The sequence below is a fragment of the Lissotriton helveticus genome, chromosome 12, assembly GCF_964261635.1.
Source record: "Lissotriton helveticus chromosome 12, aLisHel1.1, whole genome shotgun sequence".
Taxonomy (NCBI): Eukaryota; Metazoa; Chordata; class Amphibia; order Caudata; family Salamandridae; genus Lissotriton; species Lissotriton helveticus.
This window is the reverse complement of record NC_136073.1, coordinates 137,595,644-137,615,919: the sequence shown is the minus strand read 5'-3', so window position 1 is coordinate 137,615,919 and position 20,276 is coordinate 137,595,644. Positions and strand designations below refer to the sequence as shown.

The following is a 20,276-nucleotide window of genomic DNA, read 5'->3' as shown; positions in this document are numbered from 1 at the left end:
GAAACATCTTTAGGTTTTAAGGAGGAGCATTGTGTACATGAGGATAATTATAATAGGAGAAATTGTGTTTGCAGACAATGAGTCTTTAATCTAACAAAAAGTCTTGTATGAGGTTGTGTAAAAATAAGGCACTGCTGAGATTCGAACCCAGGATCTCCTGTTTACAAGACAGGCGCTGTAACAAACTAAGCCACAGCGCCTCTTTCCGCTCACATAGAACCATTGTACCTTCTGTGTCGGTATCACTGTGAGGCACTCCATACTTTTCTGTCTCTAAATTTTTATCCAGCTACTACCGACAAGAAAATGGAGAAAGAAAAACCTGAACATGGTATGGAAAAATTACAAAGAGGGTCACGACAAAAGTATGTCATTAGGTGTACATATCTGTATTCATTTTGCAATATTTACACGGGTGGACGAGTGTGCTATACATACGTTAAACTAAACAAGAGTGTAACGATGTTAAAGATCACTAATACATAGCAGACAATTTAATGATGTCTACATAACCCATGTGCTCTTTCCTTCACCTCTCGTCACCTCTGGACACCCCAACGAGAAGCCGAGAAATCGTCACTTTTGGAGAGAAAGTGTCACCTTTAGTTGATGCGTCCCAGCTTCAAACAGGGCTTCAAAAAGTGCACTTTGAGAGACCCAAGGAGCGGGCTGGTCGTCCAGCCATAGGAGAGGGAGGCTGGGGGCTGTTAGACCACAGTGCCCTTTACATGGTACTAGCAACACTCACCCTTGCACAAACATCAGCCATCAGAGCCCAGTTAATGACCAGAATAAACAAACAACCTATACGTTGTTTTTAAACGTCTTGTACTGTAATGCATGACTTCTCTCTTTTAATTGTGAAAAATACTGGCTGGTACGGGGATCGAACTCGCGACCTTGGCGTTATTAGCACCACGCTCTAACCAACTGAGCTAACCGGCCAAGTCATGCATACAGAAAAGCTATTATTACACAAGGAAATGTTTTTGCATTCCTCAAAAACGATTTCTTCACAATTACACGGGCTACAACATGCAAGAGTACATTAAAAGTAAGCATTGCATGTATTAAAACACTCTGTCCCTTCTGCCCCACAGCTGTGGCATCATAATGAAATGACTTCTCGTGATTAAAGCTGGCAATTTCACAATTCAAAGAAAACAAAGTGTTTGGGACAGGTGTTATTTAAAAAATAATAATACTCTGTATATTGCAAATAAAAAATATCTCCCAACTGCCATGACATTGCCACCCGCAATGCCGTGACTTGGATTCGAACCGAGGTTGCTGCGGCCACAACGCAGAGTACTAACCACTATACGATCACGGCGAGCTACTTGGGAAACTCAGGCCCATGACGTATGTGACTTTTATAGTGCAAATCAGGTGACACTGTCAGTCATCAGAGTCTTATATGTTGTGTATGTGTTTTGAGGCAAATGCTGCACATTTCTCCTCTTTGACTGGGATGTTCACAAACCAACACAGACTGCCCTCCAGTCCTACTCTGCAAGGACCGCTCCCTCCTTTTTACACCTCAAGCGTTATGTTATTCAAACATTGGAAGAGTAGTATGAAACCTCTTGGTAAGCCATGAAGAACTGGACATGATGTTTCGTATGTGGTGTGATGCACATGACAATACTCCGTAGGAGTCTCCCAGGACAGACACAATATTTCAGAATAGGCCTCCAGAACCTCACGTGAAGTCTCCCTAAGAGAACACAATATCACTGATGTGGCCTCCAAAACTTAGCACAGTACTTTGGATACAGCATTTTTAGCTCCACGCAGCACACAGTGTCATTTTCCAAGCTCTCACAATCCATCAGACTCTGCTGCCCTTGCGTTGCCTGTTCTTGAGGCACTGAAGCTTGAACCTCTTCTGCCTCTTCAGTAACAATGTCAGTAATGCAATGGTACTCAGGTGCTGCAGGTGCTGCACCTGTTGTTTGAAGCTTGCATTACTGCTGCCTAGGTTGTACTTTGAAGCGAGCGAAGATTAAAAACATCTTTTCACGTCACAAAACCAAACTGATTGGCTTTGAAAATTAAAGATACTGGTGGCTGGTGGTACATTACAATGGCAGGTAAAAACCCGAAACATCTTTAGGTTTTAAGGAGGAGCATTGTGTACATGAGGATAATTATAATAGGAGAAATTGTGTTTGCAGACAATGAGTCTTTAATCAAACAAAAAGTCTTGTATGAGGTTGTGTAAAAACAAGGCACTGCTGAGATTCGAACACAGGATCTCCTGTTTACTAGACAGGCGCTTTAACCAACTAAGCCACAGCGCCTATTTCCACTCACTTAGAACCATTGTACCTTCTGTGTCGGTATCACTGTGAGGCACTCCATACTTTTCTGTCTCAAAATTTTTATCCAGTTACTACCGACAAGAAAATGGAGAAAGAAAAACCTGAACAAGGTATGGAAAAATTACAAAGAGGGTCACGACAAACGTATATCATTAGGTGTACATATCTGTATTCATTTTGCAATATTTACACGGGTGGACGAGTGTGCTATACATACGTTAAACTGAACAAGAGTGTAACGATGTTAAAGATCACTAATACATAGCAGACAATTTAATGATGCCTACATAACCCATGTGCTCTTTCCTTCACCTCTTGTCACCTCTGGACACCCCAACTCGAAGCCGAGAAATCGTCACTTTTGGAGAGAAAGTGTCACCTTTAGTTGATGCGTCCCAGCTTCAAACAGGGCTTCAAAAAGTGCACTTTGAGAGACCCAAGGAGCGGGCTGATCGTCCAGCCATAGGAGAGGGAGGCTGGGGGCTGTTAGACCACAGTGCCCTTTACATGGTACTAGCAACACTCGCCCTTGCACAAACATCAGCCATCAGAGCCCAGTTAATGACCAGAATAAACAAACAACCTATACGTTGTTTTTAAACGTCTTGTATTGTAATGCATGACTTCTCTCTTTTAATTGTGAAAAATACTGGCCGGTACGGGGATCGAACCCGCGACCTTGGCGTTATTAGCACCACTCTCTAACCAACTGAGCTAACCGGCCAAATCACTCATGCAGAAAAGTTAAATATTACACAAGGAAATGTTTTTGCATTCCTCAAAAACGATTTCTGCACAATTACACGGGCTACAACATGCAAGAGTACATTAAAAGTAAGCATTGCATGTATTAAAACACTCTGTCCCTTCTGCCCCACAGCTGTGGCATCATAATGAAATGACTTCTCATGATTAAAGCTGGCAATTTCACAATTCAAAGAAAACAAAGTGTTTGGGACAGGTGTTATTTAAAAAATAATAATACTCTGTATATTGCAAATAAAAAATATCTCCCAACTGCCATGACATTGCCACCCGCAATGCCGTGACTCGGATTCGAACCGAGGTTGCTGCGGCCACAATGTAGAGTACTAACCACTATACGATTACGGCGAGCTACTTGGGCTACTCAGGCCCATGATGTATGTGACTTTTATAGTACAAATCAGGTGACACTGTCAGTCATGAGAGTCTTATATGTAGTGTATGTGTTTTGAGGCAGATGCTGCACATTTCACCTCTTTGACTGGGATGTTCACAAACCAACACAGACTGCCCAGCAGTCCTACTCTGCTAGGACCGCTCCCTCCTTTTTTACACCTCAAGCGTTATGTTATTCAAACATTGGAAGAGTAGTATCAAACCTCTTGGTAAGCCATGAAGAACTGGACATGACGTTTCGTGTGTGGTGTGATGCACATGACAATACTCTGTAGGAGTCTCCCAGGACAGACACAATATTTCAGAATAGGCCTCCAGAACCTCACGTGAAGTCTCCCTAAGAGAACACAATATCACTGATGTGGCCTCCAAAACTTGGCACAGTACTATGGATACAGCATTTTTAGCTCCACGCAGCACACAGTGTCATTTTCCAAGCTCTCACAATCCATCAGACTCTGCTACCCTTGCGTTGCCTGTTCTTGAGGCACTGAAGCTTGAACCTCTTCTGCCTCTTCAGTAACAGTGTCAGTAATGCAATGGTACTCAGGTGCTGCCTGTGCTGCACCTGTTGTTTGAAGCTTGCATTACTGCTGCCTAGGTTGTACTTTGAAGCGAGCGAAGCTTAAAAACATCTTTTCACGTCACAAAACCAAACTGATTGGCTTTGAAAATGAAAGATACTGGTGGCTGGTGGTACATTACAATGGCAGGTAAAAACCCGAAACATCTTTAGGTTTTAAGGAGGAGCATTGTGTACATGAGGATAATTATCATAGGAGAAATTGTGTTTGCAGACAATGAGTCTTTAATCAAACAAAAAGTCTTGTATGAGGTTGTGTAAAAACAAGGCACTGCTGAGATTCAAACTCAGGATCTCCTGTTTACTAGACAGGCGCTTTAACCAACTAAGCCACAGCGCCTATTTCCACTGACTTAGAACCATTGTACCTTCTGTGTCGGTATCACTTTGAGGCACCCCATACTTTTCTGTCTCTAAATTTGTATCCAGCTACTACCGACAAGAAAATGGAGAAAGAAAAACCTGAACATGGTATGGAAAAATTACAAAGAGGGTCACGACAAACGTATATCATTAGGTGTACATATCTGTATTCATTTTGCAATATTTACACGGGAGGACGAGTGTGCTATACATACGTTAAACTAAACGAGAGTGTAGCGATGTTAGAGATCACTAATACATAGCAGACAATTTAATGATGCCTACATAACCCATGTGCTCTTTCCTTCACCTCTTGTCACCTCTGGACACCCCAACGAGAAGCCGAGAAATCGTCACTTTTGGAGAGAAAGTGTCACCTTTAGTTGATGCGTCCCAGCTTTAAACAGGGCTTCAAAAAGTGCACTTTGAGAGACCCAAGGAGCGGGCTGGTCGTCCAGCCATAGGAGAGGGAGGCTGGGGGCTGTTAGACCACAGTGCCCTTTACATGGTACTAGCAACACTGACCCTTGCACAAACATCAACCATCAGAGCCCAGTTAATGACCGGAATAAACAAACAACCTATACGTTGTTTTTAAACGTCTTGTACTGTAATGCATGAGTTCTCTCTTTTAATTGTGAAAAATACCTGCCGGTACAGGGATCGAACCCGCGACCTTGGCGTTATAAGCACCACGCTCTAACCAACTGAGCTAAGCGGCCAAGTCATTCTTACAGAAAAGGTATTATTACACAAGGAAATGTTTTTGCATTCCTCAAAAACGATTTCTGCACAATTACACGGGCTACAACATGCAAGAGTACATTAAAAGTAAGCATTGCATGTATTAAAACACTCTGTCCCTGCTGCCCCACAGCTGTGGCATCATAATGAAATGACTTCTCATGATTAAAGCTGGCAATTTCACAAATCAAAGAAAACAAAGTGTTTGGGACAGGTGTTATTTAAAAAATAATAATACTCTGTATATTGCAAATAAAAAATATCTCCCAACTGCCATGACATTGCCACCCGCAATGCCGTGACTCGGATTCGAACCGAGGTTGCTGCGGCCACAACGCAGTGTACTAACCACTATATGATCACGGCGAGCTACTTGGGCTACTCAGGCCCATGATGTATGTGACTTTTATAGTGCAAATCAGGTGACACTGTCAGTCATGAGAGTCTTATATGTAGTGTATGTGTTTTGAGGCAGATGCTGCACATTTCACCTCTTTGACTGGGATGTTCACAAACCAACACAGACTACCCTCCAGTCCTACTCTGCTAGGACCGCTCCCTCCTTTTTACACCTCAAGCGTTATGTTATTCAAACATTGGAAAAGTAGTATCAAACCTCTTGGTAAGCCATGAAGAACTGGACATGACGTTTCGTATGTGGTGTGATGCACATGACAATACTCCGTAGGAGTCTCCCAGGACAGACACAATATTTCAGAATAGGCCTCCAGAACCTCACGTGAAGTCTCCCTAAGAGAACACAATATCACTGATGTGGCCTCCAAAACTTGGCACAGTACTCTGGATACAGCATTTTTAGCTCCACGCAGCACACAGTGTCATTTTCCAAGCTCTCACAATCCATCAGACTCTGCTGCCCTTGTGTTGCCTGTTCTTGAGGCACTGAAGCTTGAACCTCTTCTGCCTCTTCAGTAACAGTGTCAGTAATGCAATGGTACTCAGGTGCTGCCTGTGTCGCACCTGTTGTTTGAAGCTTGCATTACTGCTGCCTAGGTTGTACTTTGAAGCGAGCGAAGCTTAAAAACATCTTTTCACGTCACAAAACCAAACTGATTGGCTTTGAAAATTAAAGATACTGGTGGTACATTACAATGGCAGGTAAAAATCCGAAACATCTTTAGGTTTTAAGGAGGAGCATTGTGTACATGAGGATAATCATAATAGGAGAAATTGTGTTTGCAGACAATGAGTCTTTAATCAAACAAAAAGTCTTGTATGAGGTTGTGTAAAAACAAGGCACTGCTGAGATTCGAACTCAGGATCTCCTGTTTACTAGACAGGGGCTTTAACCAACTAAGCCACAGCGCCTATTTCCACTCACTTAGAACCATTGTGCCTTCTGTGTCGGTATCACTGTGAGGCACTCCATACTTTTCTGTCTCTAAATTTTTATCCAGCTACTACCGACAAGAAAATGGAGAAAGAAAAACCTGAACATGGTATGGAAAAATTACAAAGAGGGTCACGACAAACGTATATCATTAGGTGTCCATACCTGTATTCATTTTGCAATATTTACACGGGTGGACGAGTGTGCTATACATACGTTAAACTGAACGAGAGTGTAACGAAGTTAAAGATCACTAATACATAGCAGACAATTTAATGATGCCTACATAACCCATGTGCTCTTTCCTTCACCTCTCGTCACCTCTGGACACCCCAACGAGAAGCCGAGAAATCGTCACTTTTGGAGAGAAAGTGTCACCTTTAGTTGATGCGTCCCAGCTTCAAACAGGGCTTCAAAAAGTGCACTTGGAGAGACCCAAGCGGGCTGGTCGTCCAGCCATAGGAGAGGGAGGCTGGTGGCTGTTAGACCACAGTGCCCTTTACATGGTACTAGCAACACTCACCCTTGCACAAACATCAGCCATCAGAGCCCAGTTAATGACCAGAATAAACATACAACCTATACGTTGTTTTTAAACGTCTTGTACTGTGATGCATGACTACTCTCTTTTAATTGTGAAAAAAACTGGCTGGTACGGGGATCGAACCCGCGACCTTGGCGTTATTAGCACCACACTCTAACCAACTGAGCTAACCGGCCAAGTCATTCTTACTGAAAAGGTATTATTACACAAGGAAATGTTTTTGCATTCCTCAAAAACGATTTCTGCACAATTACACGGGCTACAACATGCAAGAGTACATTAAAAGTAAGCATTGCATGTATTAAAACACTCTGTCCCTGCTGCCCCACAGCTGTGGCATCATAATGAAATGACTTCTCATGATTAAAGCTGGCAATTTCACAAATCAAAGAAAACAAAGTGTTTGGGACAGGTGTTATTTAAAAAATAATAATACTCTGTATATTGCAAATAAAAAATATCTCCCAACTGCCATGACATTGCCACCCGCAATGCCGTGACTCGGATTCGAACCGAGGTTGCTGCAGCCACAACGTAGAGTACTAACCACAATACGATCACGGCGAGCTACTTGGGCTACTCAGGCCCATGATGTATGTGACTTTTATAGTGCAAATCAGGTGACACTGTCAGTCATGAGAGTCTTATATGTAGTGTATGTGTTTTGAGGCAGATACTGCACATTTCACCTCTTTGACTGGGATGTTTACAAACCAACACAGACTGCCCTCCAGTCCTACTCTGCTAGGACCGCTCCCTCCTTTTTACACCTCAAGCGTTATGTTATTCAAACATTGGAAGAGTAGTATCAAACCTCTTGGTAAGCCATGAAGAACTGGACATGACGTTTCGTATGTGGTGTGATGCACATGACAATACTCCGTAGGAGTCTCCCAGGACAGACACAATATTTCAGAATAGGCCTCCAGAACCTCACGTGAAGTCTCCCTAAGAGAACACAATATCACTGATGTGGCCTCCAAAACTTGGCACAGTACTATGGATACAGCATTTTTAGCTCCACGCAGCACACAGTGTCATTTTCCAAGCTCTCACAATCCATCAGACTCTGCTGCCCTTGTGTTGCCTGTTCTTGAGGCACTGAAGCTTGAACCTCTTCTGCCTCTTCAGTAACAGTGTCAGTAATGCAATGGTACTCAGGTGCTGCCTGTGTCGCACCTGTTGTTTGAAGCTTGCATTACTGCTGCCTAGGTTGTACTTTGAAGCGAGCGAAGCTTAAAAACATCTTTTCACGTCACAAAACCAAACTGATTGGCTTTGAAAATTAAAGTTACTGGTGGTACATTACAGTGGCAGGTAAAAACCCGAAACATCTTTAGGTTTTAAGGAGGAGCATTGTGTACATGAGGATAATCATAATAGGAGAAATTGTGTTTGCAGACAATGAGTCTTTAATCAAACAAAAAGTCTTGTACGAGGTTGTGTAAAAACAAGGCACTGCTGAGATTCGAACTCAGGATCTCCTGTTTACTAGACAGGCGCTTTAACCAACTAAGCCACAGCGCCTATTTCCACTCACTTAGAACCATTGTACCTTCTGTGTCGGTATCACTGTGAGGCACTCCATACTTTTCTGTCTCAAAATTTTTATCCAGCTACTACCGACAAGAAAATGGAGAAAGAAAAACCTGAACATGGTATGGAAAAATTACAAAGAGGGTCACGACAAACGTATATCATTAGGTGTACATATCTGTATTCATTTTGCAATATTTACACGGGTGGACGAGTGTGCTATACATACGTTAAACTGAACAAGAGTGTAACGATGTTAAAGATCACTAATACATAGCAGACAATTTAATGATGCCTACATAACCCATGTGCTCTTTCCTTCACCTCTCGTCACCTCTGGACACCCCAACGAGAAGCCGAGAAATCGTCACTTTTGGAGAGAAAGTGTCACCTTTAGTTGATGCGTCCCAGCTTCAAACAGGGCTTCAAAAAGTGCACTTTGAGAGACCCAAGGAGCGTGCTGGTCGTCCAGCCATAGGAGAGGGAGGCTGGGGGCTGTTAGACCACAGTGCCCTTTACATGGTACTAGCAACAGTCACCCTTGCACAAACATCAGCCATCAGAGCCCAGTTAATGACCAGAATAAACAAACAACCTATACGTTGTTTTTAAACGTCTTGTACTGTAATGCATGACTTCTCTCTTTTAATTGTGAAAAATACTGGCTGGTACGGGGTTCGAACCTGCGACCTTGGCGTTATTAGCACCACGCTCTAACCAACTGAGCTAACTGGCCAAGTCATTCATACAGAATAGGTATTATTACACAAGGAAATGTTTTTGCATTCCTCAAAAACGATTTCTGCACAATTACACGGGCTACAACATGCAAGAGTACATTAAAAGTAAGCATTGCATGTATTAAAACACTCTGTCCCTTCTGCCCCACAGCTGTGGCATCATAATGAAATGACTTCTCATGATTAAAGCTGGCAATTTCACAATTCAAAGAAAACAAAGTGTTTGGGACAGGTGTTATTTAAAAAATAATAATACTCTGTATATTGCAAATAAAAAATATCACCCAACTGACATGAAACTGCCACCCGCAATGCCGTGACTCGGATTCGAACCGAGGTTGCTGCGGCCACAACGCAGAGTACTAACCACTATACGATCACGGCGAGCTACTTGGGCTACTCAGGCCCATGATGTATGTGACTTTTATAGTGCAAATCAGGTGACACTGTCAGTCATGAGAGTCTTATATGTAGTGTATGTGTTTTGAGGCAGATGCTGCACATTTCACCTCTTTGACTGGGATGTTCACAAACCAACACAGACTGCCCTCCAGTCCTACTCTGCTAGGACCGCTCCCTCCTTTTTACACCTCAAGCGTTATGTTATTCAAACATTGGAAGAGTAGTATCAAACCTCTTGGTAAGCCATGAAGAACTGGACATGACGTTTCGTGTGTGGTGTGATGCACATGACAATACTCCGTAGGAGTCTCCCAGGACAGACACAATATTTCAGAATAGGCCTCCAGAACCTCACGTGAAGTCTCCCTAAGAGAACACAATATCACTGATGTGGCCTCCAAAACTTGGCACAGTACTATGGATACAGCATTTTTAGCTCCACGCAGCACACAGTGTCATTTTCCAAGCTCTCACAATCCATCAGACTCTGCTGCCCTTGTGTTGCCTGTTCTTGAGGCACTGAAGCTTGAACCTCTTCTGCCTCTTCAGTAACAGTGTCAGTAATGCAATGGTACTCAGGTGCTGCCTGTGCTGCACCTGTTGTTTGAAGCTTGCATTACTGCTGCCTAGGTTGTACTTTGAAGTGAGCGAAGCTTAAAAACATCTTTTCACGTCACAAAACCAAACTGATTGGCTTTGAAAATTAAAGATACTGGTGGCTGGTGGTACTTTACAATGGCAGGTAAAAACCCGAAACATCTTTAGGTTTTAAGGAGGAGCATTGTATACATGAGGATAATTATAATAGGAGAAATTGTGTTTGCAGACAATGAGTCTTTAATCTAACAAAAAGTCTTGTATGAGGTTGTGTAAAAATAAGGCACTGCTGAGATTCGAACCCAGGATCTCCTGTTTACAAGACAGGCGCTGTAACAAACTAAGCCACAGCGCCTCTTTCCGCTCACATAGAACCATTGTACCTTCTGTGTCGGTATCACTGTGAGGCACTCCATACTTTTCTGTCTCTAAATTTTTATCCAGCTACTACCGACAAGAAAATGGAGAAAGAAAAACCTGAACATGGTATGGAAAAATTACAAAGAGGGTCACGACAAACGTATGTCATTAGGTGTACATATCTGTATTCATTTTGCAATATTTACACGGGTGGACGAGTGTGCTATACATACGTTAAACTAAACAAGAGTGTAACGATGTTAAAGATCACTAATACATAGCAGACAATTTAATGATGTCTACATAACCCATGTGCTCTTTCCTTCACCTCTCGTCACCTCTGGACACCCCAACGAGAAGCCGAGAAATCGTCACTTTTGGAGAGAAAGTGTCACCTTTAGTTGATGCGTCCCAGCTTCAAACAGGGCTTCAAAAAGTGCACTTTGAGAGACCCAAGGAGCGGGCTGGTCGTCCAGCCATAGGAGAGGGAGGCTGGGGGCTGTTAGACCACAGTGCCCTTTACATGGTACTAGCAACACTCACCCTTGCACAAACATCAGCCATCAGAGCCCAGTTAATGACCAGAATAAACAAACAACCTATACGTTGTTTTTAAACGTCTTGTACTGTAATGCATGACTTCTCTCTTTTAATTGTGAAAAATGCTGGCTGGTAAGGGGATCGAACACGCGACCTTGGCGTTATTAGCACCACGCTCTAACCACCTGAGCTAACCGGCCAAGTCATGCATACAGAAAATCTATTATTACACAAGGAAATGTTTTTGCATTCCTCAAAAACGATTTCTGCACAATTACACGGGCTACAACATGCAAGAGTACATTAAAAGTAAGCATTGCATGTATTAAAACACTCTGTCCCTGCTGCCCCACAGCTGTGGCATCATAATGAAATGACTTCTCATGATTAAAGCTGGCAATTTCACAAATCAAAGAAAACAAAGTGTTTGGGACAGGTGTTATTTAAAAAATAATAATACTCTGTATATTGCAAATAAAAAATATCTCCCAACTGCCATGACATTGCCACCCGCAATGCCGTGACTCGGATTCGAACCGAGGTTGCTGCGGCCACAACGTAGAGTACTAACCACAATACGATCACGGCGAGCTACTTGGGCTACTCAGGCCCATGATGTATGTGACTTTTATAGTGCAAATCAGGTGACACTGTCAGTCATGAGAGTCTTATATGTAGTGTATGTGTTTTGAGGCAGATACTGCACATTTCACCTCTTTGACTGGGATGTTTACAAACCAACACAGACTGCCCTCCAGTCCTACTCTGCTAGGACCGCTCCCTCCTTTTTACACCTCAAGCGTTATGTTATTCAAACATTGGAAGAGTAGTATCAAACCTCTTGGTAAGCCATGAAGAACTGGACATGACGTTTCGTATGTGGTGTGATGCACATGACAATACTCCGTAGGAGTCTCCCAGGACAGACACAATATTTCAGAATAGGCCTCCAGAACCTCACGTGAAGTCTCCCTAAGAGAACACAATATCACTGATGTGGCCTCCAAAACTTGGCACAGTACTATGGATACAGCATTTTTAGCTCCACGCAGCACACAGTGTCATTTTCCAAGCTCTCACAATCCATCAGACTCTGCTGCCCTTGTGTTGCCTGTTCTTGAGGCACTGAAGCTTGAACCTCTTCTGCCTCTTCAGTAACAGTGTCAGTAATGCAATGGTACTCAGGTGCTGCCTGTGTCGCACCTGTTGTTTGAAGCTTGCATTACTGCTGCCTAGGTTGTACTTTGAAGCGAGCGAAGCTTAAAAACATCTTTTCACGTCACAAAACCAAACTGATTGGCTTTGAAAATTAAAGATACTGGTGGTACATTACAGTGGCAGGTAAAAACCCGAAACATCTTTAGGTTTTAAGGAGGAGCATTGTGTACATGAGGATAATCATAATAGGAGAAATTGTGTTTGCAGACAATGAGTCTTTAATCAAACAAAAAGTCTTGTACGAGGTTGTGTAAAAACAAGGCACTGCTGAGATTCGAACTCAGGATCTCCTGTTTACTAGACAGGCGCTTTAACCAACTAAGCCACAGCGCCTATTTCCACTCACTTAGAACCATTGTACCTTCTGTGTCGGTATCACTGTGAGGCACTCCATACTTTTCTGTCTCAAAATTTTTATCCAGCTACTACCGACAAGAAAATGGAGAAAGAAAAACCTGAACATGGTATGGAAAAATTACAAAGAGGGTCACGACAAACGTATATCATTAGGTGTACATATCTGTATTCATTTTGCAATATTTACACGGGTGGACGAGTGTGCTATACATACGTTAAACTGAACAAGAGTGTAACGATGTTAAAGATCACTAATACATAGCAGACAATTTAATGATGCCTACATAACCCATGTGCTCTTTCCTTCACCTCTCGTCACCTCTGGACACCCCAACGAGAAGCCGAGAAATCGTCACTTTTGGAGAGAAAGTGTCACCTTTAGTTGATGCGTCCCAGCTTCAAACAGGGCTTCAAAAAGTGCACTTTGAGAGACCCAAGGAGCGTGCTGGTCGTCCAGCCATAGGAGAGGGAGGCTGGGGGCTGTTAGACCACAGTGCCCTTTACATGGTACTAGCAACACTCACCCTTGCACAAACATCAGCCATCAGAGCCCAGTTAATGACCAGAATAAACAAACAACCTATACGTTGTTTTTAAACGTCTTGTACTGTAATGCATGACTTCTCTCTTTTAATTGTGAAAAATACTGGCTGGTACGGGGTTCGAACCCGCGACCTTGGCGTTATTAGCACCACGCTCTAACCAACTGAGCTAACTGGCCAAGTCATTCATACAGAATAGGTATTATTACACAAGGAAATGTTTTTGCATTCCTCAAAAACGATTTCTGCACAATTACACGGGCTACAACATGCAAGAGTACATTAAAAGTAAGCATTGCATGTATTAAAACACTCTGTCCCTTCTGCCCCACAGCTGTGGCATCATAATGAAATGACTTCTCATGATTAAAGCTGGCAATTTCACAATTCAAAGAAAACAAAGTGTTTGGGACAGGTGTTATTTAAAAAATAATAATACTCTGTATATTGCAAATAAAAAATATCACCCAACAGACATGAAACTGCCACCCGCAATGCCGTGACTCGGATTCGAACCGAGGTTGCTGCGGCCACAACGCAGAGTACTAACCACTATACGATCACGGCGAGCTACTTGGGCTACTCAGGCCCATGATGTATGTGACTTTTATAGTGCAAATCAGGTGACACTGTCAGTCATGAGAGTCTTATATGTAGTGTATGTGTTTTGAGGCAGATGCTGCACATTTCACCTCTTTGACTGGGATGTTCACAAACCAACACAGACTGCCCTCCAGTCCTACTCTGCTAGGACCGCTCCCTCCTTTTTACACCTCAAGCGTTATGTTATTCAAACATTGGAAGAGTAGTATCAAACCTCTTGGTAAGCCATGAAGAACTGGACATGACGTTTCGTGTGTGGTGTGATGCACATGACAATACTCCGTAGGAGTCTCCCAGGACAGACACAATATTTCAGAATAGGCCTCCAGAACCTCACGTGAAGTCTCCCTAAGAGAACACAATATCACTGATGTGGCCTCCAAAACTTGGCGCAGTACTATGGATACAGCATTTTTAGCTCCATGCAGCACACAGTGTCATTTTCCAAGCTCTCACAATCCATCAGACTCTGCTGCCCTTGCGTTGCCTGTTCTTGAGGCACTGAAGCTTGAACCTCTTCTGCCTCTTCAGTAACAGTGTCAGTAATGCAATGGTACTCAGGTGCTCCAGGTGCTGCACCTGTTGTTTGAAGCTTGCATTACTGCTACCTAGGTTGTACTTTGAAGCGAGCGAAGATTAAAAACATCTTTTCACGTCACAAAACCAAACTGATTGGCTTTGAAAATTAAAGATACTGGTGGCTGGTGGTACATTACAATGGCAGGTAAAAACCCGAAACATCTTTAGGTTTTAAGGAGGAGCATTGTGTACATGAGGATAATTATAATAGGAGAAATTGTGTTTGCAGACAATGAGTCTTTAATCAAACAAAAAGTCTTGTATGAGGTTGTGTAAAAACAAGGCACTGCTGAGATTCGAACTCAGGATCTCCTGTTTACTAGACAGGCGCTTTAACCAACTAAGCCACAGCGCCTATTTCCACTCACTTAGAACCATTGTACCTTCTGTGTCGGTATCACTGTGAGGCACTCCATACTTTTCTGTCTCTAAATTTTTATCCAGCTACTACCGACAAGAAAATGGAGAAAGAAAAACCTGAACATGGTATGGAAAAATTACAAAGAGGGTCACGACAAACGTATATCATTAGGTGTACATATCTGTATTCATTTTGCAATATTTACACGGGAGGACGAGTGTGCTATACATACGTTAAACTAAACGAGAGTGTAGCGATGTTAGAGATCACTAATACATAGCAGACAATTTAATGATGCCTACATAACCCATGTGCTCTTTCCTTCACCTCTTGTCACCTCTGGACACCCCAACGAGAAGCCGAGAAATCGTCACTTTTGGAGAGAAAGTGTCACCTTTAGTTGATGCGTCCCAGCTGTAAACAGGGCTTCAAAAAGTGCACTTTGAGAGACCCAAGGAGCGGGCTGGTCGTCCAGCCATAGGAGAGGGAGGCTGGGGGCTGTTAGACCACAGTGCCCTTTACATGGTACTAGCAACACTCACACTTGCACAAACATCAGCCATCAGAGCCCAGTTAATGACCAGAATAAACAAACAACCTATACGTTGTTTTTAAACGTCTTGTACAGTGATGCATGACTACTCTCTTTTAATTGTGATAAAAACTGGCCGAAACGGGGATCGAACCCGCAACCTTGGCGTTATTAGCACCACGCTCTAACCAACTGAGCTAACCGGCCAAGTCATTCTTACAGAAATGGTATTATTACACAAGGAAATGTTTTTGCATTCCTCAAAAACGATTTCTGCACAATTACACGGGCTACAACATGCAAGAGTACATTAAAAGTAAGCATTGCATGTATTAAAACACTCTGTCCCTGCTGCCCCACAGCTGTGGCATCATAATGAAATGACTTCTCATGATTAAAGCTGGCAATTTCACAAATCAAAGAAAACAAAGTGTTTGGGACAGGTGTTATTTAAAAAATAATAATACTCTGTATATTGCAAATAAAAATATCTCCCAACTGCCATGACATTGCCACCCGCAATGCCGTGACTCGGATTCGAACCGAGGTTGCTGCGGCCACAACGCAGTGTACTAACCACTATACGATCACGGCGAGCTACTTGGGCTACTCAGGCCCATGATGTATGTGACTTTTATAGTGCAAATCAGGTGACACTGTCAGTCATGAGAGTCTTATATGTAGTGTATGTGTTTTGAGGCAGATGCTGCACATTTCACCTCTTTGACTGGGATGTTCACAAATCAACACAGACTGCCCTCCAGTCCTACTCTGCTAGGACCGCTCCCTCCTTTTTACACCTCAAGCGTTATGTTATTCAAACATTGGAAAAGTAGTATCAAACCTCTTGGTAAGCCATGAAGAACTGGACATGACGTTTCGTATGTGGTGTGATGCACATGACAATACTCCGTAGGAGTCTCCCAGGACAGACACAATATTTCAGAATAGGCCTCCAGAACCTCACGTGAAGTCTCCCTAAGAGAACACAATATCACTGATGTGGCCTCCAAAACTTGGCACAGTACTCTGGATACAGCATTTTTAGCACCACGCAGCACACAGTGTCATTTTCCAAGCTCTCACAATCCATCAGACTCTGCTGCCCTTGTGTTGCCTATTCTTGAGGCACTGAAGCTTGAACCTCTTCTGCCTCTTCAGTAACAGTGTCAGTAATGCAATGGTACTCAGGTGCTGCCTGTGCTGCACCTGTTGTTTGAAGCTTGCATTACTGCTGCCTAGGTTGTACTTTGAAGCGAGCGAAGCTTAAAAACATCTTTTCACGTCACAAAACCAAACTGATTGGCTTTGAAAATTAAAGATACTGGTGGCTGGTGGTACATTACAATGGCAGGTAAAAACCCGAAACATCTTTAGGTTTTAAGGAGGAGCATTGTATACATGAGGATAATTATTATAGGAGAAATTGTGTTTCAGACAATGAGTCTTTAATCTAACAAAAAGTCTTGTATGAGGTTGTGTAAAAATAAGGCACTGCTGAGATTCAAACTCAGGATCTCCTGTTTACAAGACAGGCGCTTTAGCAAAGTAAGCCACAGCGCCTATTTCCACTCACATAGAACCATTGTACCTTCTGTGTCGGTATCACTGTGATGCACTCCATACTTTTCTGTCTCTAAATTTTTATCCAGCTACTACCGACAAGAAAATGGAGAAAGAAAAACCTGAAGATGGTATGGAAAAATTACAAAGAGGGTCACGACAAACGTATATCATTAGATGTACATATCTGTATTCATTTTGCAATATTTACACGGGTGGACGAGTGTGCTATACATACGTTAAACTAAACGAGAGTGTAACGATGTTAAAGATCACTAATACATAGCAGACAATTTATTGATGCCTACATAACCCATGTGCTCTTTCCTTCACCTCTCGTCACCTCTGGACACCCCAACGAGAAGCCGAGAAAACGTCACTTTTGGAGAGAAAGTGTCACCTTTAGTTGATGCGTCCCAGCTTCAAACAGGGCTTCAAAAAGTGCACTTTGAGAGACCCAAGGAGCGGGCTGGTCGTCCAGCCATAGGAGAGGGAGGCTGGGGGCTGTTAGACCACAGTGCCCTTTACATGGTACTAGCAACACTCACCCTTGCACAAACATCAGCCATCAGAGCCCAGTTAATGACCAGAATAAACAAACAACATATACGTTGTTTTTAAACGTCTTGTACTGTAATGCATGACTTTTCTATTTTAATTGTGAAAAATACTGACCAGTACGGGGATCGAACCCACGACCTTGGCGTTATTAGCACCACACTCTAACCAACTGAGCTAACCAGCCAAGTCATTCTTACAGAAAAGGTATTATTACACAAGGAAATGTTTTTGCATTCCTCAAAAACGATTTCTGCACAATTACACGGGCTACAACATGCAAGAGTACATTAAAAGTAAGCATTGCATGTATCAAAACACTCTGTCCCTTCTGCCCCACAGCTGTGGCATCATAATGAAATGACTTCTCATGATTAAAGCTGGCAATTTCACAAATCAAAGAAAACAAAGTGTTTGGGACAGGTGTTATTTAAAAAATAATAATACTCTTTATATTGCAAATAAAAAATATCTCCCAACTGCCATGACATTGCCACCTGCAATGCCATGACTTGGATTCAACCGAGGTGGCTGCGGCCACAACGCAGAGTACTAACCACTATACGATCACGGCGAGCTACTTGGGCTACTCAGGCCCATGACGTATGTGACTTTTATAGTGCAAATCAGGTGACACTGTCAGTCATCAGAGTCTTATATGTTGTGTATGTGTTTTGAGGCAGATGCTGCACATTTCGCCTCTTTGACTGGGATGTTCACAAACCAACACAGACTGCCCTCCAGTCCTACTCTGCAAGGACCGCTCCCTCCTTTTTACACCTCAAGCGTTATGTTATTCAAACATTGGAAGAGTAGTATCAAACCTCTTGGTAAGCCATGAAGAACTGGACATGATGTTTCGTATGTTGTGTGATGCACATGACAATACTCCGTAGGAGTCTCCCAGGACAGACACAATATTTCAGAATAGGCCTCCAGAACCTCACGTGAAGTCTCCCTAAGAGAACACAATATCACTGATGTGGCCTCCAAAACTTGGCGCAGTACTATGGATACAGCATTTTTAGCTCCACGCAGCACACAGTGTCATTTTCCAAGCTCTCATAATCCATCAGACTCTGCTGCCCTTGCGTTGCCTGTTCTTGAGGCACTGAAGCTTGAACCTCTTCTGCCTCTTCAGTAACAGTGTCAGTAATGCAATGGTACTCAGGTGCTGCCTGTGTCGCACCTGTTGTTTGAAGCTTGCATTACTGCTGCCTAGGTTGTACTTTGAAGCGAGCGAAGCTTAAAAACATCTTTTCACGTCACAAAACCAAACTGATTGGCTTTGAAAATTAAAGATACTGGTGGTACATTACAATGGCAGGTAAAAATCCGAAACATCTTTAGGTTTTAAGGAGGAGCATTGTGTACATGAGGATAATCATAATAGGAGAAATTGTGTTTGCAGACAATGAGTCTTTAATCAAACAAAAAGTCTTGTATGAGGTTGTGTAAAAACAAGGCACTGCTGAGATTCAAACTCAGGATCTCCTGTTTACTAGACAGGCGCTTTAACCAACTAAGCCACAGCACCTATTTCCACTCACTTAGAACCATTGTGCCTTCTGTGTCGGTATCACTGTGAGGCACTCCATACTTTTCTGTCTCTAAATTTTTATCCAGCTACTACCGACAAGAAAATGGAGAAAGAAAAACCTGAACATGGTATGGAAAAATTACAAAGAGGGTCACGACAAACGTATATCATTAGGTGTCCATACCTGTATTCATTTTGCAATATTTACACGGGTGGACGAGTGTGCTATACATACGTTAAACTGAACGAGAGTGTAACGAAGTTAAAGATCACTAATACATAGCAGACAATTTAATGATGCCTACATAACCCATGTGCTCTTTCCTTCACCTCTCGTCACCTCTGGACACCCCAACGAGAAGCCGAGAAATCGTCACTTTTGGAGAGAAAGTGTCACCTTTAGTTGATGCGTCCCAGCTTCAAACAGGGCTTCAAAAAGTGCACTTTGAGAGACCCAAGCGGGCTGGTCGTCCAGCCATAGGAGAGGGAGGCTGGTGGCTGTTAGACCACTGTGCCCTTTACATGGTACTAGCAACACTCACCCTTGCACAAACATCAGCCATCAGAGCCCAGTTAATGACCAGAATAAACATACAACCTATACGTTGTTTTTAAACGTATTGTACTGTGATGCATGACTACTCTCTTTTAATTGTGAAAAAAACTGGCTGGTACGGGGATCGAACCCGCGACCTTGGCGTTATTAGCACCACGCTCTACCCAACTGAGCTAACCGGCCAAGTCATTCTTACAGAAAAGGTATTATTACACAAGGAAATGTTTTTGCATTCCTCAAAAACGATTTCTGCACAATTACACGGGCTACAACATGCAAGAGTACATTAAAAGTAAGCATTGCATGTATTAAAACACTCTGTCCCTGCTGCCCCACAGCTGTGGCATCATAATGAAATGACTTCTCATGATTAAAGCTGGCAATTTCACAAATCAAAGAAAACAAAGTGTTTGGGACAGGTGTTATTTAAAAAATAATAATACTCTGTATATTGCAAATAAAAAATATCTCCCAACTGCCATGACATTGCCACGCGCAATGCCGTGACTCAGATTCGAACCGAGGTTGCTGCGGCCACAAAGCAGAGTACTAACCACTATACGATCACGGCGAGCTACTTGGGCTACTCAGGCCATGATGTATGTGACTTTTATAGTGCAAA

General features: G+C 42.8%; 17 non-coding genes across 17 annotated transcripts; all 17 read right to left on the bottom strand.

Moving 5' to 3' along the window:
• Positions 1–126: 126 nt before the first annotated feature.
• On the bottom strand, positions 127–200 carry TRNAT-UGU (transfer RNA threonine (anticodon UGU)). The gene has a single exon. It is a non-coding gene; the product is annotated as a tRNA-Thr (tRNA).
• A 2,029-nt stretch (positions 201–2,229) lies between these two features.
• TRNAT-AGU (transfer RNA threonine (anticodon AGU)) lies at positions 2,230–2,303 on the bottom strand. The gene has a single exon. It is a non-coding gene; the product is annotated as a tRNA-Thr (tRNA).
• Positions 2,304–2,974: 671 nt separating this feature from the next.
• TRNAI-AAU (transfer RNA isoleucine (anticodon AAU)) lies at positions 2,975–3,048 on the bottom strand. The gene has a single exon. It is a non-coding gene; the product is annotated as a tRNA-Ile (tRNA).
• A 1,286-nt stretch (positions 3,049–4,334) lies between these two features.
• Positions 4,335–4,408, bottom strand: TRNAT-AGU (transfer RNA threonine (anticodon AGU)). Its single transcript has one exon. It is a non-coding gene; the product is annotated as a tRNA-Thr (tRNA).
• A 671-nt stretch (positions 4,409–5,079) lies between these two features.
• TRNAI-UAU (transfer RNA isoleucine (anticodon UAU)) lies at positions 5,080–5,153 on the bottom strand. The gene has a single exon. It is a non-coding gene; the product is annotated as a tRNA-Ile (tRNA).
• A 1,277-nt stretch (positions 5,154–6,430) lies between these two features.
• On the bottom strand, positions 6,431–6,504 carry TRNAT-AGU (transfer RNA threonine (anticodon AGU)). The gene has a single exon. It is a non-coding gene; the product is annotated as a tRNA-Thr (tRNA).
• Positions 6,505–7,172: 668 nt separating this feature from the next.
• On the bottom strand, positions 7,173–7,246 carry TRNAI-AAU (transfer RNA isoleucine (anticodon AAU)). Its single transcript has one exon. It is a non-coding gene; the product is annotated as a tRNA-Ile (tRNA).
• Positions 7,247–8,523: 1,277 nt separating this feature from the next.
• TRNAT-AGU (transfer RNA threonine (anticodon AGU)) lies at positions 8,524–8,597 on the bottom strand. Its single transcript has one exon. It is a non-coding gene; the product is annotated as a tRNA-Thr (tRNA).
• A 1,061-nt stretch (positions 8,598–9,658) lies between these two features.
• On the bottom strand, positions 9,659–9,730 carry TRNAH-GUG (transfer RNA histidin (anticodon GUG)). Its single transcript has one exon. It is a non-coding gene; the product is annotated as a tRNA-His (tRNA).
• Positions 9,731–10,626: 896 nt separating this feature from the next.
• TRNAT-UGU (transfer RNA threonine (anticodon UGU)) lies at positions 10,627–10,700 on the bottom strand. The gene has a single exon. It is a non-coding gene; the product is annotated as a tRNA-Thr (tRNA).
• A 2,022-nt stretch (positions 10,701–12,722) lies between these two features.
• Positions 12,723–12,796, bottom strand: TRNAT-AGU (transfer RNA threonine (anticodon AGU)). Its single transcript has one exon. It is a non-coding gene; the product is annotated as a tRNA-Thr (tRNA).
• A 671-nt stretch (positions 12,797–13,467) lies between these two features.
• On the bottom strand, positions 13,468–13,541 carry TRNAI-AAU (transfer RNA isoleucine (anticodon AAU)). Its single transcript has one exon. It is a non-coding gene; the product is annotated as a tRNA-Ile (tRNA).
• Positions 13,542–13,857: 316 nt separating this feature from the next.
• TRNAH-GUG (transfer RNA histidin (anticodon GUG)) lies at positions 13,858–13,929 on the bottom strand. Its single transcript has one exon. It is a non-coding gene; the product is annotated as a tRNA-His (tRNA).
• Positions 13,930–14,825: 896 nt separating this feature from the next.
• TRNAT-AGU (transfer RNA threonine (anticodon AGU)) lies at positions 14,826–14,899 on the bottom strand. Its single transcript has one exon. It is a non-coding gene; the product is annotated as a tRNA-Thr (tRNA).
• A 1,060-nt stretch (positions 14,900–15,959) lies between these two features.
• Positions 15,960–16,031, bottom strand: TRNAH-GUG (transfer RNA histidin (anticodon GUG)). Its single transcript has one exon. It is a non-coding gene; the product is annotated as a tRNA-His (tRNA).
• A 2,990-nt stretch (positions 16,032–19,021) lies between these two features.
• On the bottom strand, positions 19,022–19,095 carry TRNAT-AGU (transfer RNA threonine (anticodon AGU)). The gene has a single exon. It is a non-coding gene; the product is annotated as a tRNA-Thr (tRNA).
• A 668-nt stretch (positions 19,096–19,763) lies between these two features.
• On the bottom strand, positions 19,764–19,837 carry TRNAI-AAU (transfer RNA isoleucine (anticodon AAU)). Its single transcript has one exon. It is a non-coding gene; the product is annotated as a tRNA-Ile (tRNA).
• Positions 19,838–20,276: the final 439 nt, after the last annotated feature.